Below are 22,177 nucleotides of genomic sequence, written 5' to 3'. Positions count from 1 at the left end.
GAGAAGAATCGCGCTCCCGCCAAGGCGTCAAGCGATTCGTCCATCCGTGGGAGCGGGTATGCGTCGGCCACCGAAATTTTGTTAAGGCGCCGAAAATCAACGCAAAACCGCAACGAGCCGTCCTGTTTCTTAACTAGGACGATCGGCGCTCCCCAAGGGCTGTTGGAAGGAGAAATGATGTCGGCGGCTAACATGTCATCAACAGCCGATTTGACATGGTCCTTTTCGGCGGGACTTAACCGAAAAGCATTCTGGCGTATTGGCTCGCTGTCACCCGTTTCAATATGGTGATGCAGCAGATGAGTGCAGACCAAATCGTATTTGTCCCGACTGAAAACGTCGGAAAATTCCCGCAGTAGTGTTTTAAGCTGTTGATGCTCTGAATTTGACAGGTCCGTCGATCCCGCACAAAGCGCCTCGAGCCACCCTTCATCGCTGTCCGAATGTGGTCGCGGCGCAGGGACAGCGCTCATGCGATTCGCGACGGGTTCCTCACAGGGCACCGGCGTTGCGTGAGCAAGCACGGTCCCCTGTGGGACCACCACCGTCTGCGAGCCCACATTGAGGACCGCGATGAAGGGGTCTCCGTCCCCTCTTACTATGGTCTGGGCCGGAAGTAAATGAGGTCCACTAACCCCGGCCCTAGACGGCCCCAGCAGAACCCCCTGGGCCCCAATGCCCTTAGCGAAGGGCCGCCGAAGTTTCAAAGGAATCAACATTTGTGCCCCCGGAGGAACGCGCACCGTTCTATCTACGAACGCCGGCACCGTCGCGAACGCCGTCCGACTCGTAACGGGGGATGGTAGAAACGCCATGCGTCGGCCCGATGGGAACTCAATGCATCCCTGGTCGATTAATATCCTAATCGGCATATTGGCCAGGAAGTCCGTCCCCATCAGGCACGGAACCGCCAGCGAGGAGGAAACAAAAATCGGCCCAGACAATTTAATATCCCCGACACAAATTTGGGCTCGAATTTGTCCAATGATGCCAAGTGAGCCCCCATTAGCAGCATAGAATGGCACGTTAACAGGCATCAAAGGACGGCTCTGGACAGGGAGAATATTGTAAATTAATTCCGAAATAATGGTCGCTGATGCTCCCGTATCGACCAGGATGCGCACCTCAACCCCGTCGATGTGCCCCACAACGGCAGACGACCCCGACGATGCGGCTACAACGCGATGGGCCAACACGGACCACTGGCTGGGTTCGATATGAGTACCCAGAGTGGTGCATGTTGGTGCGATGGTGCGCGATATCGACCCCCCATTCGCCGCGGTGTTTGAGTGTGTGACGGGCGTGTGTGTGGGCCAAACATGAGGGGTGCCGCGACTCGCCGGGTTATGATGATGGAGCTTGGGAAGAGGGCTGGCGTCCCGTCGAGGTGTCGTCCCGCGCTGCCGAGGAAAGCGGCACCCCGAGGCGACATGGCCCCGGATGCCGCAGTTGTAACAGCGCGGGAGCGCTGGCAACGACGATGGAGGGTCGAGATGGCTCGAAGCGCCCCGGTCCGCCCGTACTCCTGCTCCCTGCTGCCGTTGATGGTCGATGGCGCAAATCTCTTCCGCCGGGAGGGTGGCTGCAGCCACGGCACGCCCGCTTGCCGCCTTGCTGGCCTTCCGTCGTTGCGAGAGCAGGTTTGCGTGGAGGAGTCGTGCCGCTTGGAGGGAGCACATCTCCGCGTCGTCCTGTGCGACGATGACGATATCCAAGTCGTCCGCCAGCAGGAGTATCTTCTCCGTAACCATGGCGTCGATACCTTCGTGGTCCATCCGTGGAAAGGCCGCCTTCACCAGTGCCAGGAGGCTTGTGCGGTACGCCAGGGGCGACTCCTTTGCCCCCCGCTGGCGATCGTAAAAGAGTTGCCGACAGTCCGACGGCGGACCGTAGACTGCAGCCAGCAGCTGCATCGCCGTCTGCAGCGTGGAGCGCCTCTCCTTCGGTGCCGATGTTAGAGTGGCGAGGGCGTCGCTGTCGAGGAGTGCCGGCAGCGCGCGGAGAGCCTCGGCGTCCGTCCACTGCGCCATCTCCTGGTGAGCGAGGAAGCGCCACTGGAAGCCGCCCCAGTCGCCTTCCTCGCCCACAAATTCTTTGAGTGGAGGTAGTCGCTGATGTAACGCAGCGGCTGCCGCGGAAGGTCGCACTCCCTCGTCCCCCTCACCCGGCTCTGCCTCGGCGCGAACAACCGATGGCATCGCCGGTCGCACCCGTGGTGACGTTCCGTCCGTTGGTGATGACGCGGCAGGTACTGTACGGCCGCCGTTGGACGCGATGCTCAGACCGGCCACGCCCTCAACAGCAGCCGCGGCGATGGCGGGATTTTCAAAGTGGTGCTCCGTCGAAATGGCGGGAAGGCGCTGTGGTCGTCCGCTGCCCTCGCCCCGTGGCGGTCCAGCAGCCCCCAGCTGTGTGATGTGGTCCAGCATGGTGGCAGCGGCGTACAGCAGTTCCGCCAGCTTAGCGTGCGCCTGCCTCAGCCCCTCTGTCGACGGCTCCCCATTCTCCTGTTGCTGCGGTGTGGACGCATCCGGCCCCGACTGCTCTGTGCTTTCTTCAGCCGTCCCGGGCTCCCCGACTGCAACGGTGTCCTCCCCCTCCGGTACCCTGACTCGAGCTGTCTGGCGCGTGTCCATGTTCGTAGATCTTTACTTCTGACACCAGATGTAGTAGAGTTCACGACTCTTGGACGCCGGAGTTGGAGGCACACGGGTTTATTTCACACAGCACGGTTGTGGCATACAACACTAGAGGGGGTATCGGCCCCCTCACCCGGCTAGCTGGGGATACACGCGCTAGCTACTCCTAGCCTGCCTCCTAGTCCTCCACTAACGGGCTAGGGGAGGCTATCTGGCCCGACAATGGTAAGTCGGGCCCGGTACCCTGAATCCCAGACCAGCTCTGACAGGAGCACCGGCTCTGGATCTCGGGACCATGCCGCTGGCTCGGTCCTGTTCGGCCCTGATAAGGACGGCGAACCAGGGGAGTCCAGGGCTCTAGCTAAGACGTCTTCAGTCTTCACTGGTTAGCTTAACATTCCCCTCGAGCCCTCCGACACATCCCCTTTTATACCCAACCCCCCCCTTGAGGGGTGGGGCCCCGGGGGATCATAACTCCGAATCAGCCCCCCCGGGGTGCCTGGCGCGGACGTCGTAGAGAGCACCTCCCCGTGCACTCACGTATACCTGCCCACTGTGTTTGTTTGCCATAAGCTGCCATGCATAACAGGCTCTCTCTCAAACACCCCTACACATGGCTGAATTTAGTGAGCCGGTTTATGATTACTACACAATGTTCTTGCAAATAAGAATAATAATTAACATTTTTAAACTGGCGTATTTCATCCATAGATCCCAATGCGCCACCGTTTATAGAGAGCAGGAAAATAAACATAACTTGTAGGGTATACACAGCCAGAACTCGGGCGTAAAGGTCAGTTTAAAGAGGTGCGTTTTCAATACAGAATTAAACAGCTCTAAATACTCCGATTGTCTTATTACTAAAGGGAAAGCGTGACCATAATCTGGGCGTACACTGGCAGAAACCCGATCACCCCAGGAACAGAGGCCTTGACACGGAGTACAAGGTAAGGCGAACCGAAAATCCCATGGACTTCTTTGGGAGTTAAAAATGGATCAGTTTCTGCAAATGGACTTTTAATTTGAACCTCGTGAATGTTGGCACGCCTCTTCGTCGCCTAAAAACAAGTCCAGCGCTTTCATCAACATGCGTTCTTGCGATGGAGCTCAAGTTAATGCGCGTGTGTATACGGTAGTGTGGGGAGCGGTGGTGTAGCAGTTAACGCGCTGCGCTAAGAACCTTGCGACCCGAGTTTGATTCCCGCGCACGGCCAACACCGGTGACGATTATCTGAACCGTTCCTGGGCCTCACCTAGGTCGACACAGCCTCAAATGAGTATTTGGCGAGGTGTGTAAACATCGCTACTAGGAAGACAACGGCGGCCGGGCGTGGTGCTGGCCAAATACCCCCTCTGGTGCCGTGCCGGGTCTAATAGGTGCTCGCTAACAGCACTTGCCCCTATAGTCTGTTCAAGGCTATACGGGGGGACCTTTGTCTTTGGTATTACCTTGGCGATTGTTGTTTTTTTGTTGTAATGTTTTTGTTGTTGTAATGTGTGCATTTTGAACAACGCAGTGTTGCTATTCAACGCAAAATATTTCTGGACAACACCTGTACAGACATCGCTTGTCTCTTAAAATGGAAATAGATTGACAGACGTTGCTTCTGCAAATGCTGCTGGTTGTGATGGCATTGTTGTATTGATATTTATTTCAGCGTATAGATGATTTAGAAGATGCCTTTGCAGACGATGGTGTCATTCATGCTGCTCATGTTGATGCTGATACCGTTACAGTTGCAATTGCCAATGATGATAATGGCGATGTTAGTGATGATGAAGGTGTTGATGATGATGGTACTGCAGCTCGCCGATGCTCCTGCTGACAATGAAGATGCTGCAGCTCCTGTTGCTAATGGTGACGATGATGACGCTGCTGCTGCTCCTGCTGAAGATGATAATACCACTGCTGCTGCAGCTGGGCAATGCTAATCACGCTGATGAATATTCTTGCCTTTTTTTCCATACCCAGCTGATGCCTGCACAAAATGAATAATCGCTTAGTTGTATTGTCATTTAAATGTGCGACTTGACGGATATAAATAACTGGTACGCGAGACCTCGCGTTGCGTTCCTCGCGCGCACGCGGGCAGCCCCGGCGGCCGCGATGATTAATTTGCGCGAAACAGATTGTGGCGTCGGAGCCGCTGCTAACGAGCGATTCCACTTCGCAGAGTGACATCTTCCACGCCGCCCCCTCCCACCCGCCCGCCGCCACCCGTCCCTGTTATTGTGCCGCACGTTAAAACATCCGCGCAGGGCACCGTCCGCCGGGTCCCATCGGCTCACGGATCACGGTGCCAGCTCGCTGGCGGCGTAACCGCGCGCTTCTCTTGCCACCGCGTGCTTCCCTTGCCAACAAACGGCGTCGACGCCGCGCCAAACGCCTTGAAACCGGGCGCGCGCATTTGCGACGCACGGTCACTCGTCCGGCGCTTTGGAGGCAGGGTTGGTGGATCACGACGAGAGACGCGTAGTCGTTGTGATGCTTGCAGGTTTTTTACTTGGCTGTGGGCTGGCCAGGAGAACGCGGTTTGGCGAGGGTGATTGCTCGGGCTGAACGATTAATCGATTTCAAATAGAAATCTCAATTTTGAAACAATGCGATTAGCAAATCGCAAAGGCTGCGATTTTTTGCGAATTGAAAAGTCCTATTACTTTCTTATTGGAAATGTTTATTTTTGTATTATAATAACTTTCCGATTACTTTCTTGTTGGAATTGTTTTATTATTTCTTATTCTAACTTTATTTATTTAACTTAACAATTGTTCTATGTTTGATTGTTACATTTTAATTAAAACATTTTAATAAATACATGTTGGAAGCAATTCATATCTTTTAAGTTCTCATCCTTGCATTAGAATATATAGAGCAGTTCATATTTTGATGGTATCATGTGGTAATGCCCTATCACATGTTTTAAATCTATTACACAGTAAATATTGAACTGAAGCTTGACTTAAAAAAATGTAATCGCCTATCAAATCGCAATATCTGTCAGAAAAATCGCAATTAGATATTTCCCCCAAATCATTCAGCCCTAGCCCCACTGGTTAATCGTCCCGCTGTGTGGGTCGTGAGTGTCGATTCGCTCGTGGGGATCTCTCCGCGCACGGCGACAACGCGAAGAGTGTAACGATGGATCGATTCTTACACACAAAGTTCACGTGTAGAATTGTGGGCGTAAGAATGAATTAATTCCATCGTATACTAATTGTATGTCACGATCATGTTAGATTTCATAGAATGGAGCAAACAAAACTGCTTGAGACAAAGCAACGTAAAAAAACCCATTCAAATTAGCTGTAAATATGAGGCAAACTGAACAGATTCTTGAATTGAATTACAACCCTGAATCGTGATATTTGATAGAATCGCTAGATGACTGAAGTGTAGCAGTCCTCCGGCGAATGAGAAAATGGTCGAACGTCTCTAAAGAGGGCCTACATTGGTAGCCATGTGTCTTGAGCCTCGTTCAAGGTTTTTTCTGGATATATCTAACATAGACATATTTTGTATGTCATTTAACTGCAAGTAAGCTTACATTTCGGGATTTGACTCGGGAAACTATTGGGCAAATCTTACAAATAAGGTAATACGATCGTTACATCCGCTTCTCTATACAAATCATGTAAAATATATATAATTTCCCGTATAAATTACCATGTGGCTGTAGCAGGAATTGAATGGCAAATTTGGTGCAAAAGAATCCAGTGGCTAGGCCACATAATACCCACTGCCTTATAACAGATGCCAACCTAATCTGTGAGAGTGGATTCGCGGGGCCTTTGTAATTGATGCTCATCTTTGAAATGAATTGACGCTTAATGAAATAATAATGAGATGGAAATGGGATGAAAGACACCAATAATTAGAAATCATAATCTACCCAAACAGGGTCAAATGTAGATTTTAAACAACACATTTTAAAAGAAGCATTATCAACATGTGACATCACTTTTCACAATTAAGATTAAAACAATGTTTTTTACGTGCACGCTTGTGTTAATTTATTCATATTTGATTTTAATTTGAAGCAGATTTGTGTGGTAGATATTTAAGCACGTGGCCGTGACAGTTTTTTTCGTGCCAAAGATGTAATAACATTTTTTCCTCCTCGCAGTCCCAGCCGTCGCTGATGAACTCGTGATAAACATCCATGAGTTCATACTCTTTGGGTCTTTTGGTCAAGTCACGTAAATAGAAAATAATAGATCACGACGTTTCTATCGCAACACAAGCAATCGTGTTCAGGTGAGAGAGAGAAAGCTGCTGAGACAAGGTCTTATATAGGCCTGAGATGGGTGCATCAAGGTAAGTGGGTGGAGCTAGAGATGGTCCAACCACAGAGGCTGGGGCAGTGGCCTTTGTATTGTGAGAGATTAGCCTGTCCTGAGATGGGTGCATCAAGGTAGGTGGGTGGAGCTAGAGATGGTCCAACTAAAGAGGCTGGGGCAGTGGACACCCAGCCTGGCAATACAAGGACATCCAACCTAGTAATGAAACTAGAGTCAGTTAACATCGGTAGAAAGGATGGAAACATCATCGCAAGTTAAGACTTTACCTGGTTAATCACGTCCCTCCAATGATTGCTCAATTTGTACCCATCTTCTCGGTTGAAGTTGTGTCTATGTTTATATATCTGGATGGCTTGATGAACAAATCTTTGATGATAGCCAGTGGGTTTACAGAGTACCTTCATCTTGGAAAAATCAATATCGTGTGAGCCCACAGCATTAAAACAATGATCAGCCATGGCCGAGATATTGGTCCTGCCGTGTTTCAGATCCGCCTTGTATTCACGAACACGGTCCGAGACATGTCGTTTAGTTTCCCCAATGTAACTACTGCCGCAGACACAGCTCAGTTTGTAGACCCTGGGGTATTGCATGTCAGGGATCACATTCTTCACAGATGGGATCAGATCACGAATATTACGTACTGTACTCTTTGGTTCTTTCGGTAAAGTCACGTAGATAGAAAATAAAAATAATACAATTAAAATAATAGATCACAACGTTTCGATTACAACAACAAGCGATCGTCTTCAGGTGAAAGAAACAGATTGCTGTGGACGAGGCATTATATAGACCGAGAGGGGGGAAGGGGGGGTGCCGCATCGGGCAAGAGAGTGGGGGCTAGAGATTGGGAGAGATTAGCATGTAGGGCATGTGAGAATGAGAGTGCAATCCAAGGGGCATGTGATAGTGAGAGTGTGCAATGAAATGAGACTAAACGAGTGTGCAATGAAACGAGGGCTTGTGGGAAAGAGAGTGCAATCCCACGAGGGCTTAGGTGAGAGAGAGAGAAGAAAGCTGAGACATCAAACTTAGCAAAACTTAACAATGCAATGCAACTCAGAGAGTCGGCTGACACAACAGTTAAAAGTTTACCTGGTTGATCAAGTCCTTCCAATGATTGCTCAATTTGTATCCATCCTCTCGATTGAAGTTATGTCTATGTTTGTATATCTGGATGGCTTCATGAATACAATCTTTGATGGTAGCCAGAAGGTTTGCAGAGCACCTTGAATCGAACCTGGATCTTGTTTCTTCATGATTTTGTAAATATTTTTGGTGACCCCTGCTATGTATGGCAAGGTGATGGTTTTAATTCGGTCATCAGATGTTTTTTTCCCCACGGTTGGGGGGCTTAGTGTACGTGCTCCAGTTTACTGGCTAGGTGGTGCTCGTCAGAGATGCAACGGGACCTATGGTGTAGGGTTTTGATGAGGGAATTCTTCTGAGCTGGATGATGGTGGGAGTCAGGTTTTAGAAAGGTATCTGTGTAGGTGGCTATCCTGTAGACAGTGTCCTAATGAGCTATCTGGTCTCTTTTCGATTAAAACATCCAAAAATGGTAACTTGTCATCCTTTTACACTTCCATGGTGAATTTGATAGCTGGGTGTATGGAATTTATGTGGTTGAAGAATTGGTTCAGTGCTAGCGGGCCATGTGGACAGATGACGAACGTGTCATCTACGTATCTCTTCCACAAGGAAGGACGTAGGGCAGATGCCTGGATGGCATCTGTCTCAAAATTTTCCATGAAAACATTGGCTACCACTGGCGATAAGGGTGAACAAATTTGGGTACCTTCATCTTGTTTGTAGAATGTACCATTTCAGGTGAAGTAAGTGTTGGTAAGACAGTGTCTCACCAGGGTTGGTACATTAGCATTCAGTCCTTGTTGGACCAAATCTTCAATGATTGCAATGGTGTCAGGCACAGGAACTTTGGTGAAAAGAGAGACCACATCAAAACTAACAAGCAAATCACCTGGAGATAGTGAGATGTCTTTAATTAGAGAAACCAAATGAGCTGAATTAAGTACAGCTGAGGTGGTCTTGCCAGTGAATGGAAGAAAGGTCTCAGACAGAAATCGAGCCAGTTTATAGGTGGGTGAGTCAATGGTGGAGACGATAGGACGGAGCGGTGTACCTTCTTTATGGATTTATGGTAAGCCATAAAATCTGGATGGTCTAGCAGCAGAGGGTTTTAGAGAGAGCCGCTTGGTTGGTTCGATTAAAGACGTCGAATCAGTGATGATATTGTTGGTTTTCGTAACCAGGCGGTTGGTAGGATCTCTATTGATTTTGGTATAGCTGCCATCATTGAGTAGGTCCTGAATTTTGTTATTGTATGTGGTTTTATCCGTGATTTTCCAAGACGAAGGTACTCTGCAAACCCACTGGCTATCATCAAAGATTGATTCATGAAGCCATCCAGATAAATAAACATAGACACAACATCAACCGAGAAGATGGGTACAAATTGAGCAATCATTGGAAGGACATGATTAACCAGGTAAAGTCTTAACTTGCTGTGATATTTCCATCCTTTCTACCGATGTTAACTGACTCTCTGAGTTTCATTACTAGGTTGGATGTCTTTGTATTGACAGGCTGGGTGTCCACTGCCTCAGCCTCTGTGGTTGGACCATCTCTAGCTCCACCCACCTACCTTCATGCACCCATCTCAGGACAGGCTAATCTCTCACAATACAAAGGCCTCTGCCCCAGCCATTGACATGCTAATCTCTCACAATACAAAGGCCACTGCCCCAGCCTCTGTGGTCGGAACATCACGAGCTCCACCCACCTACCTTGACGCACCCATCTCTATATAGAACCTTGTCTCAGCAGCCTTCTTTCTCTCACCTGAAGACGATTGCTTGTGTTGCGTTCAAAACGTGATTTATTATTTATTATTTACGTGACTTGACCGAAAGACCCAAAGAGTATGAATTCCTGCAGTCATGAAACCTTGAAATAAAGATGTAAACATCCATGAGGTTCGACACATAATATTCACATCAAAGGATCTCGGGCCCTTGAGAATGCTTTGAAAAAAAACTGCAATAAAAATTTAATTGAATCAAATTGGTTTAGAGCCCCATTTCAATTACGTGAACGCTCTTTAGCCTTGGGCAAAGGTTGCTTTCTCATCCTGCCCATACATTTTGCACATTAAGGGCCAACAAAAGCTTCCGGGTATGCTTTCAATGTCTGCAATGTAATCATTTCCGGGCCGAGGCTCTGACAACCACGAGGTGGTTGTGCATTTGTCACTCACTGGTGGCGGCGCGGCCGCCCTAAGCACCCCCGCCCCCCCTCCCCCTTTAGATTTCTAAACTACGAATGGTTTATAAACTCCAAATGCGATGACAGTAGATATGTAGACAAGACACGGGGATGTAGTTAGATGAGCAAAAATATAGCCGACACCTCCGATTCTCACGGTTGGTTACGTACGCTGCAAAGGAAGTTCAACATACATTATACGACAGAGATTAATTAGATTTCTTCGGTTAATTTGCTGTGTTATACGTTCGTGAGGATTTGAGTTCGATGTTTGATGCACAACAATTTTTTCATGAACACGCACCCACTCGCGTTGCTTGGGGTACTGAAGAGTTTGGTTAGTTTGCTCATGAGTCACGCGGCCACGGGTGTTTGTGATAAATGCAACGGGCTGGATGCACCCGTGGTTTGCTGGACAATGCCTCGTGTATCGCTCCCAACACGATATGCTGCGAGGTCAGGGAATTACAGTACAGCAAGTAACACAAAAAAATTCGACACATTTGTCAATAACACTGCGGCCTTAAAATAAAAATATGTATAATCGGCAACGTTTCGGGAGACGGTCGTTGTTCAGAGAGACAATAGTTGATAAGAATTGCAAACCGCAATTAATACCATGGGGCTTCATGATAATTAAATAAACACAAAATGTTTTCTGATTACCAGTATTTACAAATGCATATGAATAGTTACCTACGAGTAGCTCTTGAGTAAAAGACAAACCCTTAATTAATAAAAAAACTAATTGAAATAATTTCCAGCAAGTAGTTTAATAGTTCAGCAAGTACGTTGCTGAACTATATGTGCGATTGTTTGAGTATTATCCTCTCGCTCGTACCTGGGATTGTTTTCAAATACTGTGGTTTTCAGGATCACAGTGCCAGCATAGCAACATTGAAAGTTACGAAAAAAAATAAGAATAGGTTTTATACTTTCTGGCACTAAAACAGATGTTAAGATGTTCAAACACCAAATAGAAACATTATGCAAGGAATAATGTCTGCATTAACCACACGTACTTGTGGTAAACATGCAAACCAAAACGTGCTCTTATAACATCATTAGACCTCCTTTGCCAGTACCAAAATATAATAATAGGGGGTTTCGCCTTTTTTCTAGCAACAAAACTGAAACATTTTTACAAGGAATCCTGTGTGCATTAACCACAATACTTGTGGTCAAATGCAAACAAAAAACACACTGATAATATATGCATTGTCCTTTAAACTGATTGGTCCACACCAGAGACGGCTTTCTTTTGAGCCTCGTCTCTATTGGTGCTAGACCAGAGGGCGCCAAAAGGCGTACAGCTCAAAGAGAGCCGTCTCTGGTGTGGACCAATCCGTTTAAAAGACAATGCATATATTATCAGAGTGTGTTTTTTGTTTGCATTTTGACCACACGTATTGTGGTTAATGCACACATTATTCCTTGTAAAAAGGTTTCAGTTTTGTTGCTAGAAAAAAGGCGAAAACCCCTATTATGCTCTGATAATATATGTATTGTCTTGGAAACTGATCGGTCTATACCAGAGACAGCCTTCTTAAGGGCCTAGTCTCACCAGTTGCCAGACTAGAGAACGCCAAAAGGCGAACAGCACAAAGACAATGCACGTAGCAGAGCATTTATAGCTCGGGGTGAGCAGCTACAAAATGGGATCTTTTTGCCAGTATCAAAGTATGAAAAAAATTTGATTTTATTGCCAGAAAGGGTAAAACCTATTCTTATTTTCTTTCATACCCTCATACTGAATGTTATGTTGCTGTGCTTGCAGTCGGTGTGATACGGACAGAGGCAGGAGCACACCGTATTCAGTAATCCCACTTGTACGCGACTATCTGGATGGACGCAGATGCTCCCGTGAGTAAAAAATAATTTCCACGACTTCATTTGTAAGAGACTTTCACGAAAAAGTTGTGACAAATTGTGCAGCGTTAACTTTTTACAAAAGGTGACTTTCCTAATCGTCGCCTTGGAATACGCCAACGACCTGACCCCTGGAATCACCCCACAAGGGGGAAGGAGATGTTCATATATTGTAAACTATTTCTACTCCGATGCTATAATTCTATGAAGGCCAATACTTCAATATCAGTGGTTCTCAACCTTTGTTTGGCTACTCCTGTACCCCGTTTTGAATTTTATTTCAACCCAGTACTCCCCCATTCCTAACCCAGCATGGTTCTGAGAAATAAATGTACGAATAATGAACATCAATATTATAACCAATTGCCCACTTTGTGAGGTATCCTAACTATCTGCTAGTACCTGCAAGCGAAATAAAAATAAAATGTCAATGGACGCTCTGCACTCGTGACGTGGTTTGTTCACGCACGCTGGTTACTCTTGGAAAACCAACATAGTTTACGATCATTGAGTTTAGAAAGGTATTTTATATCGTTCTATGGCTGCTTGCGTTGTGGCCGAAACGTCGTGAGAACTGTATTATGTTTTATTATTAGTATTTTATTATTTCTCTTCTACGTGACTTTACCGAAAGAACCAAGAATATATCGTTCTATGTTACCATATGGATTTACATTTTATCGTGGTTATTTTGTATTGCCAGATTCATACATGATTATTCACCAATGGCTCGAATGTGTAATTTCGCACGTTTGTAATTACCCCACGTACTCCCAGTACAGCCAGGTGAGAGCCACTGCTGTATACGCTCTCACACCAAAACGTGGAGATCAATACCGCTATGTTCTTCACGTGAGCGGGGGGGACGCTCAGACTCTTGGCTGATTCATTTTGACTGCGGATGTCAGAGGGCGGTTCCCTTGGCTCGGTCCCTCACCTTTCCTCCCAACTCCTCCTGACTTTCAGCCTCCCGCCCACCGCGTCTCATCGCACAGAACTATTAATTAACCTGAGCACACCTTTCCTGGCTTCACATTTAAATTACCTCCAGTGACCTTTGGCAAATTCGGAACCGAGCCTTTCGCTGTTAATCTATTCGCAGGCCGGCCATTGTCCTGAAAATAACGTAAGCTGGCCACAAAAAAAATAATCTCAAGTTATCAGTGAATTGAATCCCTTTCCTGTCTCACCATTTTGAAATGTGTAATCAATCCTTATCAGCCCGGCTCTCCTCCACGTGTCCTCAGAAATCGTTGTGTGCAGATTCTTGAGGTGCCCTTATCCACGTCTCTCCCACACGCTCCCGGGACGTCCACTTTCATCACCATGTCCTCTGTGTGCCCGTCATGACCGTGTGGTCCTGTGCATCGCTCCCTACTACCCAGCAAAGCATGCTAGTGCTGTGTGATCGGGTGTACTAGTTGTTTGGACATCTGTGAGAAAGAGCTTTATAGCTCATCCGATTCCTCCAGTACAAATATTCAGATTCTGTTTGTGTTGCTGTTGTTTAATATTGCATTATTGTGGGAAGCGGTGGCACAGTGGTAATCATACTGCACCGTGATCCCGGCAATCCGAGTTCGATTCTTGGCAATGGCTAAGACATGTGACCAAGCGATATCTGAACTGGTTTTGGGCCTTCCTCTGAGTCGGCTGAACCTTTAATAAGGACCTTCAACGCAGTGTCAACAGCATCGACTAAACTGTCCATCCCTTCAGGGTTGATAACATGAGTACCACTTCATGGGAAGTCACAAGTGGTTGCCAAAATGTAGAGCTCAACCCTGCCATAGGAATGTGGAATTTCTTCCGAAAGGTGCTGAGCAGCTCCCCATGCTCACGGTGACGAGATGTGAACTACCTTGCCTGGGATGAAGGAGGTCGTGAGTTCGATCCAGACCCTGACGCCTGCTGTATATTTGGAGTTTGTGTTCTCCCCGTGGTCACGTGGATTTTTCTCTGGGTCCTCCGGTTTTTCCCTCAACATTTAGAATGAACATTCGTTTTGAGTCTTGATTTGAAGCTTTCGTGACTGCAGGAATCCATATTTTCTGGTTCTTTCGGTAAAGTCACTTTGATAGAAAAAAGAATAAAAGAACATGACGTTTCGGTCGCAGCACAAATGTCCGTCGGACGCTTGTGTAGCGACCGAAACGTCGTGTTCTGTCCGTCGGATGCTTGTGTTGCGACCGACACGTCGTGTTCTTTTATTATTTTTTCTATCTACGTGACTTTACGGAAAGAACCATAGAGTATTCGTTTTGAGTGTTTGGCTGCAATAATTTTCCACATGATAAGCCACTTCGTTGAGCTATCATTTGTGATAGCCAGGTTGCTTCTGAAAAAAATATAGCTACATAGCTCAGTGGGCCTTAACTGGTAAAATAAAAAAAAATGTTTATTTTATATTATGCTCCTTTGCGCAGGAAGCCACTTTGGTATTTTTACTGCATGCAAGCTTTGCTGTTATTACTTTCTCGAGCATGACATTCCTTAACTGCACTGCCCAACTCACCCTCAGCTAAACTCACACTACCCCCCTCTCCACGATTGACCTAGAGGAATCCGTGCCAAAGCAGCTTAAGGTCCATTGCAAATTATGTGACATTTATCACCATTAGTCCAAGCCAGTGTGAGAGGGCTGGGCAGTCGACTTCATATTTTACGCATTACCCCCAAAAAATGTCAACTCAAAGTGTCGCCTTTGCTGAAGAGCAGTTGCACAGCAGCCGTGAAGCCAGTGAAAACTCCACATTTCCATGGTAGGGGTTAGTTCCTGCGTTGGCAACCAAAATAACAAGAAAAGCCTTTTAAATATTCGGTAGAAAAAATATCGATATTTAAAAAGCCGCAATCAATGTGAATAATAAATGGTCCTTAATAAACAAATGTCACGAAGCAGTCCTTAAAGAGCCGCAAATGCCAATGTAACGTAGTGCCTATCGAATTCGTTCTCTAATTATTAGTTTACGTTATCACGAAACTGCATATATTGAGCTGCCGTTTAATGAGGAACGACTGTACTCAATTTAAAGGAATGTAACGGGTCATCGTATGAACTAAAGTGATGTCACCCGACGCCATGTGACAAAACTTGTGGTGGGAAAATCACGGATGGGACATCGTGTAAATGATGTCACTTCCTGAGATGTCACATTTTCGCATTAATCAGAAACTTTTTTTTATTTGGATCAACAAACATTACGTTTCTAGGCCAAATTTTGGGCTATTTCAGATTAATCCGGGTGGTGGTGGCATGGGCCTGTAGCCCAGCACTGTGGTGTGTGAGGGTTGGTGGATCACCGCACAAATGTTGTGAAACTCCCTTCTCATGGGCGTCGAGGAGGTGTCATACGCTGGCTCGCCAGGAGGAAGCAGAACAGAACAGGTGGACTCCACCTGTTGTCTGTACGGTATCGAGTGTTTCCCCCTCTCATGCGTGCATTTTCTCTGGGTGCTCCGGTTTCCTCCCACAGGTAAACTCTCATTCATTCGCCGATAATTCACTGGTCTACACTTTTCTAGACGTCGTCTGCTTCAGAGATGAAATGTGCTGTTTATTATGGATTCTGATGTGCTGAATTCAAATATGGCAATTAAAACAACTGATTGGTTAATGTTTCCAATTTATTAAAGTTTTTATATTTTACGTCTATGTATCTTGTGTAGATAGAGTTTTACTCATAAATTGTAAACCTAGGTCTTTGCATGTGTTTATGGTTGCTTTACATGATAACATGTCACCTGTCCTGTTCATGTAACACTTAAAAATCAGCAAAAGGTTTATATAAATAAAATGTATTATGAAACAAAAATAAAAAAACTGTTATGTTTTTTAAGTGCATAGTTTAGTCCTTATTCAGTGTCTACTCGGCGCTTCTTGGCTTGTCTCTTGTATTCATTAAATGGAGCATCTCTTGTCACTGTCCAGCAATAGTCTGCAAGCATTGATGGGCTCCATTTGCCCTGATAGCGTTTCTCCATTGTTGCAATGTCCTGGTAAAATCGTTTGCATTACTCGTCGCTCACTGCTCCGCAGTTCGGTGGGAATAAATGTAGTTGATAGTGTAAAAAATGTATCCTTAGTGATATGTTGTAACCAAGGCTTTGTATGCCTTGAGGTTTTCCACCAACTCCCTGTAGTTGTCTGCCTTGTTGTTTCTGAGAAAATTTGCTGGCACTAACTGGAAGGCTTTCCATGCCGTCTTTTCCTTGGCACGCAGTGCACTATCAAAAGCATCATCTCGAAGAAGTTCACGAATCTGAGGACCAAGAAAAACACCTTCCTTTATCTTATCTTGATGCAATTTATATCATGTATGATGCAATACCAGGTTCAGATTGCATCATTCATTGTTCTGCTCAAAAAGCAAGCACTGTCCAAACCCACTCATAGATGTATTCATAGATCCAGTCAAAGATGTATTTTAGTCATTTCTGGTTTAAATTGAGATCCCTTCCCTTTATAATTCACTTATCCTCTGCAATTCCCAAGTCAAGGGTTGTATATACTGACCCAGTAACATATCTTGAAAACTAGAGCCAATCAACAATTTTAAGCATAATTTTCATTCTCAGTGACCTTGAATTAGTAAAGTTGGACTACATTTATTTCGGAAGCATTTTGGCTGTAGACCAGTGTAACACCTTCTTCATATGTAGAGGACCGCAGGGCTTGGACAGCTGTTATAGCTGGCTCATCCCGTGGCTGCCTTGTTCTTCTTCCCTGGTCTCTCGGCCCTCTGAGTAGTTCTTTCTCTATGAGAATGTACGAATGCTGTTTGGTGCATTACAAGTAGAAATGATTACATTATTATGGATTTTTCTCTGGGTCCTCCTGCTTTTCCCTCTACATAAAAAAAGACATGCATTCCGAGTATTTGGCTACTATAAATGTCCACATGACGTTAAACCACTTCGTTGAGCTATCATTTGCGATCGCCAGGTCGCTTCTCAAAAATAGCTATATAGCTCAGTGGGCCTTACCTGGTAAAATAAAACATCGTTTTAGTTTAGTAGTAGAGATATCGTTATACACCATTGTGCTGCCTGGCTGGAAATCCTGTGCTTTGTAGTAAATAATGTATAAACGTATTAATTGACAAATGCTTAAAGATCGTGTCGAGCCTCAGTAACTGAACACCTACACGTGCATTACTAATTAATTCTACCCCACGCGTTCACGCGCAGCCTCGCTTCACAATTCCGTAACCGGGTGGAATTATTTTAGTTTGCTGTTGGTCTAATTCAGGGACACTGCACAATTTCGTGCCAAAACCCTACCTCGTTAAAACTCATTAATATTTATTGAAACTTTTACTTTACTCAGCTCGATGACAACTATCCCGCGTTTGGATAATGAATTATTAAAAAAAGATATGTGTCGGTGCCATATAAGGTAATAAATCACGTGCCCCGTATACCTGCTCACATAGTGTGATTAATTCGGGGTTTATGTCAGAGATCTGTATGGTACGAGACTCGCGTGACTGCGTTGTGATTAGTAGCCGACGAATCCATCGGTGCGCGCTCACAAGTGAATCCTGCTGCCTGGCGCTGTGGTCACGCTATGGCCTCCTCGCAGTCGTGGGGCTGAGAGTTCAAATCCCAGTCACGGGGTCAACGGCTAGGCATGCGGTCCCTCCGTGGGTCATCGATTAAGCGCGGTGCTTTTTAACATCAGCGCTTTGGAGTTACTGGCGCCTCCCATAAAAATGTGAAATTTTCACAATAAAACTATGCAAACCGGAATGATACGATTATTAAACTGTCTTATTTTACCAGGTATGGCCGACCAAGCTAAATGGATATTTTTCAGAAGCGACCTCGCTATCACACATGATAGCTAAACGAAGTGGCTTTTCGCGTGGACATTGATAGCAGCCGAATAATATAAAGGCATGTTAATTCTAAATGTGGAGGGAAAAACTGGAGGATCTGGAGAAACATCCACGCGACCATGGGGAGGGAGAACATGCAGACTCCAAATGTACTGGCGTGAGGGTCGGGATCGAGCCCATGAAGACATGGCTACCGCGCATGGTGGCACGAATGCAATGTATCAATGTGTTGTATTGTTTACCTCGTCTACACATGAGTGAAGCGAACATACATCTGCATCAGGTAACAAAACCCTCCTTAAGCCAGCTGAGAATGTCCTCCTGTAGACACTGCAAGTGTTTGTTTGGATAACGATCACCGAGGAACGGGCAATTCCTTGCCTCCCTGCTGTGGTTTTAATCTGCTGTGCGCTTGGCCAAGTAGCGCTGTAATAAGTGCGTGCACCTCGCCGCACGAGGGCCGTTTCCGTGCGGTGTGGTCCGGTTCCAGCTTTTCGCACGAGAGCAGAGTGACTCGGTTCAGCAGCCCAAGAACGAGAGAGAGAGAGAGAGGATGAGGGAGAGGAGGAGGCACAGGGGGAAGGGGAAGGGGGGGCATGATACTCAGATAATTAATCATTCATTGGCAACGTTTCTCTTTTCGTTTGACGTTTGTTGGGCTATGCTGCTTTCGTGACGGAATCGTAAGTAAGTATGTTTCACTTCTTTCGGAGGTGCGTGTGTGGGACAACAAACTAACCACAAAAATCAGTTCTAAAGAATACATTTGAATCTAGATTTAAAAGTGCATAGCTCCAGTGGATTCCTAATATCGGAAGGGGAGTTGCATGCGCGGCAATGTTTGGGGCGCCATGGTGGCGAGATATTAACTACCTCGCCTGGTATACAGGATGTCATGGGTTCCATCTCTATTGCATTTTTTCCTCGTGGTCACGTGGAATTTTCTCAGGGTCCTCCGGTTTTTACCTCCACATTAAAAACACGTGTTTAGAGTATTTGGATGATGTAATGTACACGCCATATACCACTTTATTGGGCTATCATTTGTGGCCAGGTCGCTTCTGAAAAAGACCTACATAGCTCAACAGGCCTCATCTAGTAAAGCAGCGATATTCTAATAATCATGGTCATACACGTTTTAGACCGCAGACTCAAAAGAGTAAACATTATGGCCATATTAATTTAGACAACAGCAGGTCGAAGATGCGACTGCACACCGGTTTCATAGTTACGAGGAATCATCAGCACAGTGTAGCCATCGCCTACCCGCTGCCTTGTCCTTCAGGAGCTTCATGTGGACGAGTCGTCTCTGACCACAGTGGGGGACAGTTCGGTACAGCCTCAGGGTGACAATGGGTCATGGTTTTAACGATGATAAATAATGTTTCTTGTTGTGTCTCTACAACCTGGCCGTATGGCCCTGTAATCGCACCTCCGATAAGCACGGTTGGCTATGTATGGTGCGAAAGAAGCTCGTCGTACATACATAGAGAGTGGCCACCTCACAACTGTAACGGTTGTGGGCTTAAATCTTTGGCAAGGGTCCATTCAGTTCATCTTCCTTCGAGAAGCAATGCGGAATTGTAGCGTTAAGTGGGAAGTCAACAGTGGTCTTCCGATTTGGAGACTTGCATCCCCATTGATTAAACAACAACAACAAAATCCACATTCCCATGGCAGGGTTAGTTATTCCATAAAGTGACACTGCTGACTTGTCACAAAAGTGACACTGAGTTTATTCACCCCAGAGAGATTTAGATTTTTTGTTGTTGCAATTTTTCGATTGCGAGTCGAATGCTGTGTGTATATCGCCACAGTGCCGGCCGTCCGGGAATGACTGCTTTGAGTGGTCCATGGTATTGGCAACATAAGTTTGTCTGCATGATTTATGGAGTCCTCCATGAGTCCTTGCAGGCCAGTAGATCTGGGTAATTAGCTCAATGCTGCAATGTCAGCTGAATGATCAATGGCATGCCCAGAGCCGGTGACCAGAGCACCGAGAGCATGTGTTCAACACTCTCCCCATCCCTACTCCTCCGGGAAAAAGGATATTCAGCTCACAGAGACGCTCAACTCCATTCACTTTACCTTAAATCTTGATTTAAAGCTTTCGTGACTGCAGGAATTCCTACTCTTTGGCTCTTTCGGTCAAGTCATGTAAATAGAAAATAATAGATCACAACGTTTCGATCGCAACACAAGTAATCGTCTTAAGGTGAAAGAGAGCGAAAGCTGCTGAGACAAGGTCTTATATAGGCCTGAGATGGGTGCATCAAGGTAGGTGGGTGGAGCTAGAGATGGTCCAACCACAGAGGCTGGGGCAGTGGACACCCAGTCTGTAAATACAAGGATATTCAACCTAGTAATGAAACTCAGAGAGTCAATTAACATCGGTAGAAAGGATGAAAACATCACAGCAAGTTAAGACTTTACCTGGTTAATAACGTCCTTCCAATGATTGCTCAATTTGTACCCATCTTCTCGGTTGAAGTTGTGTCTATGTTTATATATTTGGATGGCTTAATGAACAAATCTTTGATGATAGCCAGTAGATTTGCAGAGTACCTTCGTCTTGGAAAAATCAATATCGTGTGAGCCCACAGCGTTTGAAACAATGATCAGCCACAGCCAAGGTATTGGTCCTGCCGTGTTTCAGATCGGCCTTGTGTTCACGAACACGGTCCGAGACATGTCGTTTAGTTTCCCCAATGTAACTACTGTCGCAGACACAACTTAGTTTGTATGTCAGGGATCACATCCTTCACAGATGGGATCAGATCACAAATTTCATGTACTGTGTTGAATGGAACCAGGATCTTGTGTTTGTTCATGATTTTGTAAATATTTTGGTGACCCCTGCTATGTATGGCAAGGTGATGGTTTTGATTGGGTGACACCTTTGCGGATTGTGCAGTCCAAATATCCATTCATCTTGAGGGCTTGGTGTACGTGCTCCAGTTCACTGGCTAGGTGGTGCTGGCCGGAGATGCAACGGGACCTATGGTGTAGGGTTTTGAATAGGGAATTCTTCTGGGCTGGATGATGGTGGGAGTCAGGTTTTAGATGTTGACTACTACTATTTAAATTTCTTCATTTTACAAGGTAAGGCCCACTGAGCTATATAGTTATTTTTCAGAAGCAACCTGGCTATCACAAATGATAGCTCAATGAAGTGGCATAACACGTGGAAATATATAGCAGCCAAATACTCCAAACGCACATTCATTCTAAATTTGGAGAGAAAAACCGACGGACCCGGAGAAAAATCTACATGACTGCGGGGAGAACACGCAAACTCCAAATGTACAACAGGCGCCAGGGTCGGGATCGAATCTACTACCTCCTGCGTACCAGGGGATGTAGTTAACATCTTGCCACCGTGGCGCCAACCTGCACCAACCAGCGTGACGAAGTATGGTCACACGACCCCCCCACCCATGAATGACTATGTAGAGATGACTTCATCCAGCAGTGGATTGACAAATAGCTGAAATTAAAAAATAATAATGTTTGTGGGTGATAGCAGGTGTAGTGGTGATGATGCGACATACTTAAAATCCGGCAACTCGGAGGTGGGTTTTGTGGGTCACACGGTGACAGAGTCATGACGTTATTGAAAAATTGAGTCACCCTGGCAGTTTTGTAGCTGAATATTCGTTCGCTGAAAGTCGCACTTGCAATTGTCAGTAGCTGTTGGTACCGTGGCCAGGAATCGAACTCGGGTTACCGGCGGCCTCCACAGGCAGAATTCTGAACGAGAGCCATAAGGTTTCACCCCGAAAGTATCACCACTGTGCACAAGGTTTTATGATCAAAATTCCACATTCCCATGGCCGAGTCCGCTCTCCCTTATCATAACCACCGTTGTTGGTTTCCTGGCTATGATGCGAGCCTGTGATCTTCCATTTACGAGAACTGTGCTTCCAACTACACACCGCACCTCCGATTTTGTCGTTCCCCCGCTCCTCCGAAGAGCGCGGTTGGCTAGGTAAGGTGCGAAAACAGTTCAACATACACACATACAAACATCATCATCGTCAGCCTTGGTACATCCACTGCTTGACAAAGGCCAACGCAAAACAGTCATCAGCTCCACGGTGCTACGATGCATAAATTCACCGAGCACCCGCACGCGAGCTGCCTTCATTGCTCCATCTCGCCATGGCAGCAGTTACTCATCCTACGAGCGCAATTAGAATGGGACACGCGCGCCCGGGCGCACGTTGTGAAGTGCTCTTGATTGCC

The 22,177-nt window shown here is 46.2% G+C and overlaps 1 long non-coding RNA gene across 2 annotated transcripts in view; it reads left to right on the top strand.

The window, feature by feature from the left end:
• LOC144931322 (uncharacterized) overlaps positions 1-22,177 on the top strand; it is a 73,087-nt gene that overhangs the window by 12,895 nt on the left and 38,015 nt on the right. The window contains exons 2-3 of one of the 2 annotated variants that reach the window (XR_013636559.1): positions 12,001-12,086; positions 15,569-15,590. This is a non-coding gene — a long non-coding RNA (uncharacterized LOC144931322). Of the gene's footprint in view, positions 1-12,000; positions 12,087-15,568; positions 15,591-22,177 lie in introns of those variants that run through there. The other variant, XR_013636560.1, reaches the window with a different exon arrangement.

Source organism: Lampetra fluviatilis, chromosome 4 (assembly GCF_964198595.1).
Source record: "Lampetra fluviatilis chromosome 4, kcLamFluv1.1, whole genome shotgun sequence".
NCBI lineage: Eukaryota > Metazoa > Chordata > Hyperoartia > Petromyzontiformes > Petromyzontidae > Lampetra > Lampetra fluviatilis.
The sequence above is the reverse complement of the archived record's forward strand: the minus strand, read 5'-3'. Positions and strand labels throughout refer to the sequence as shown.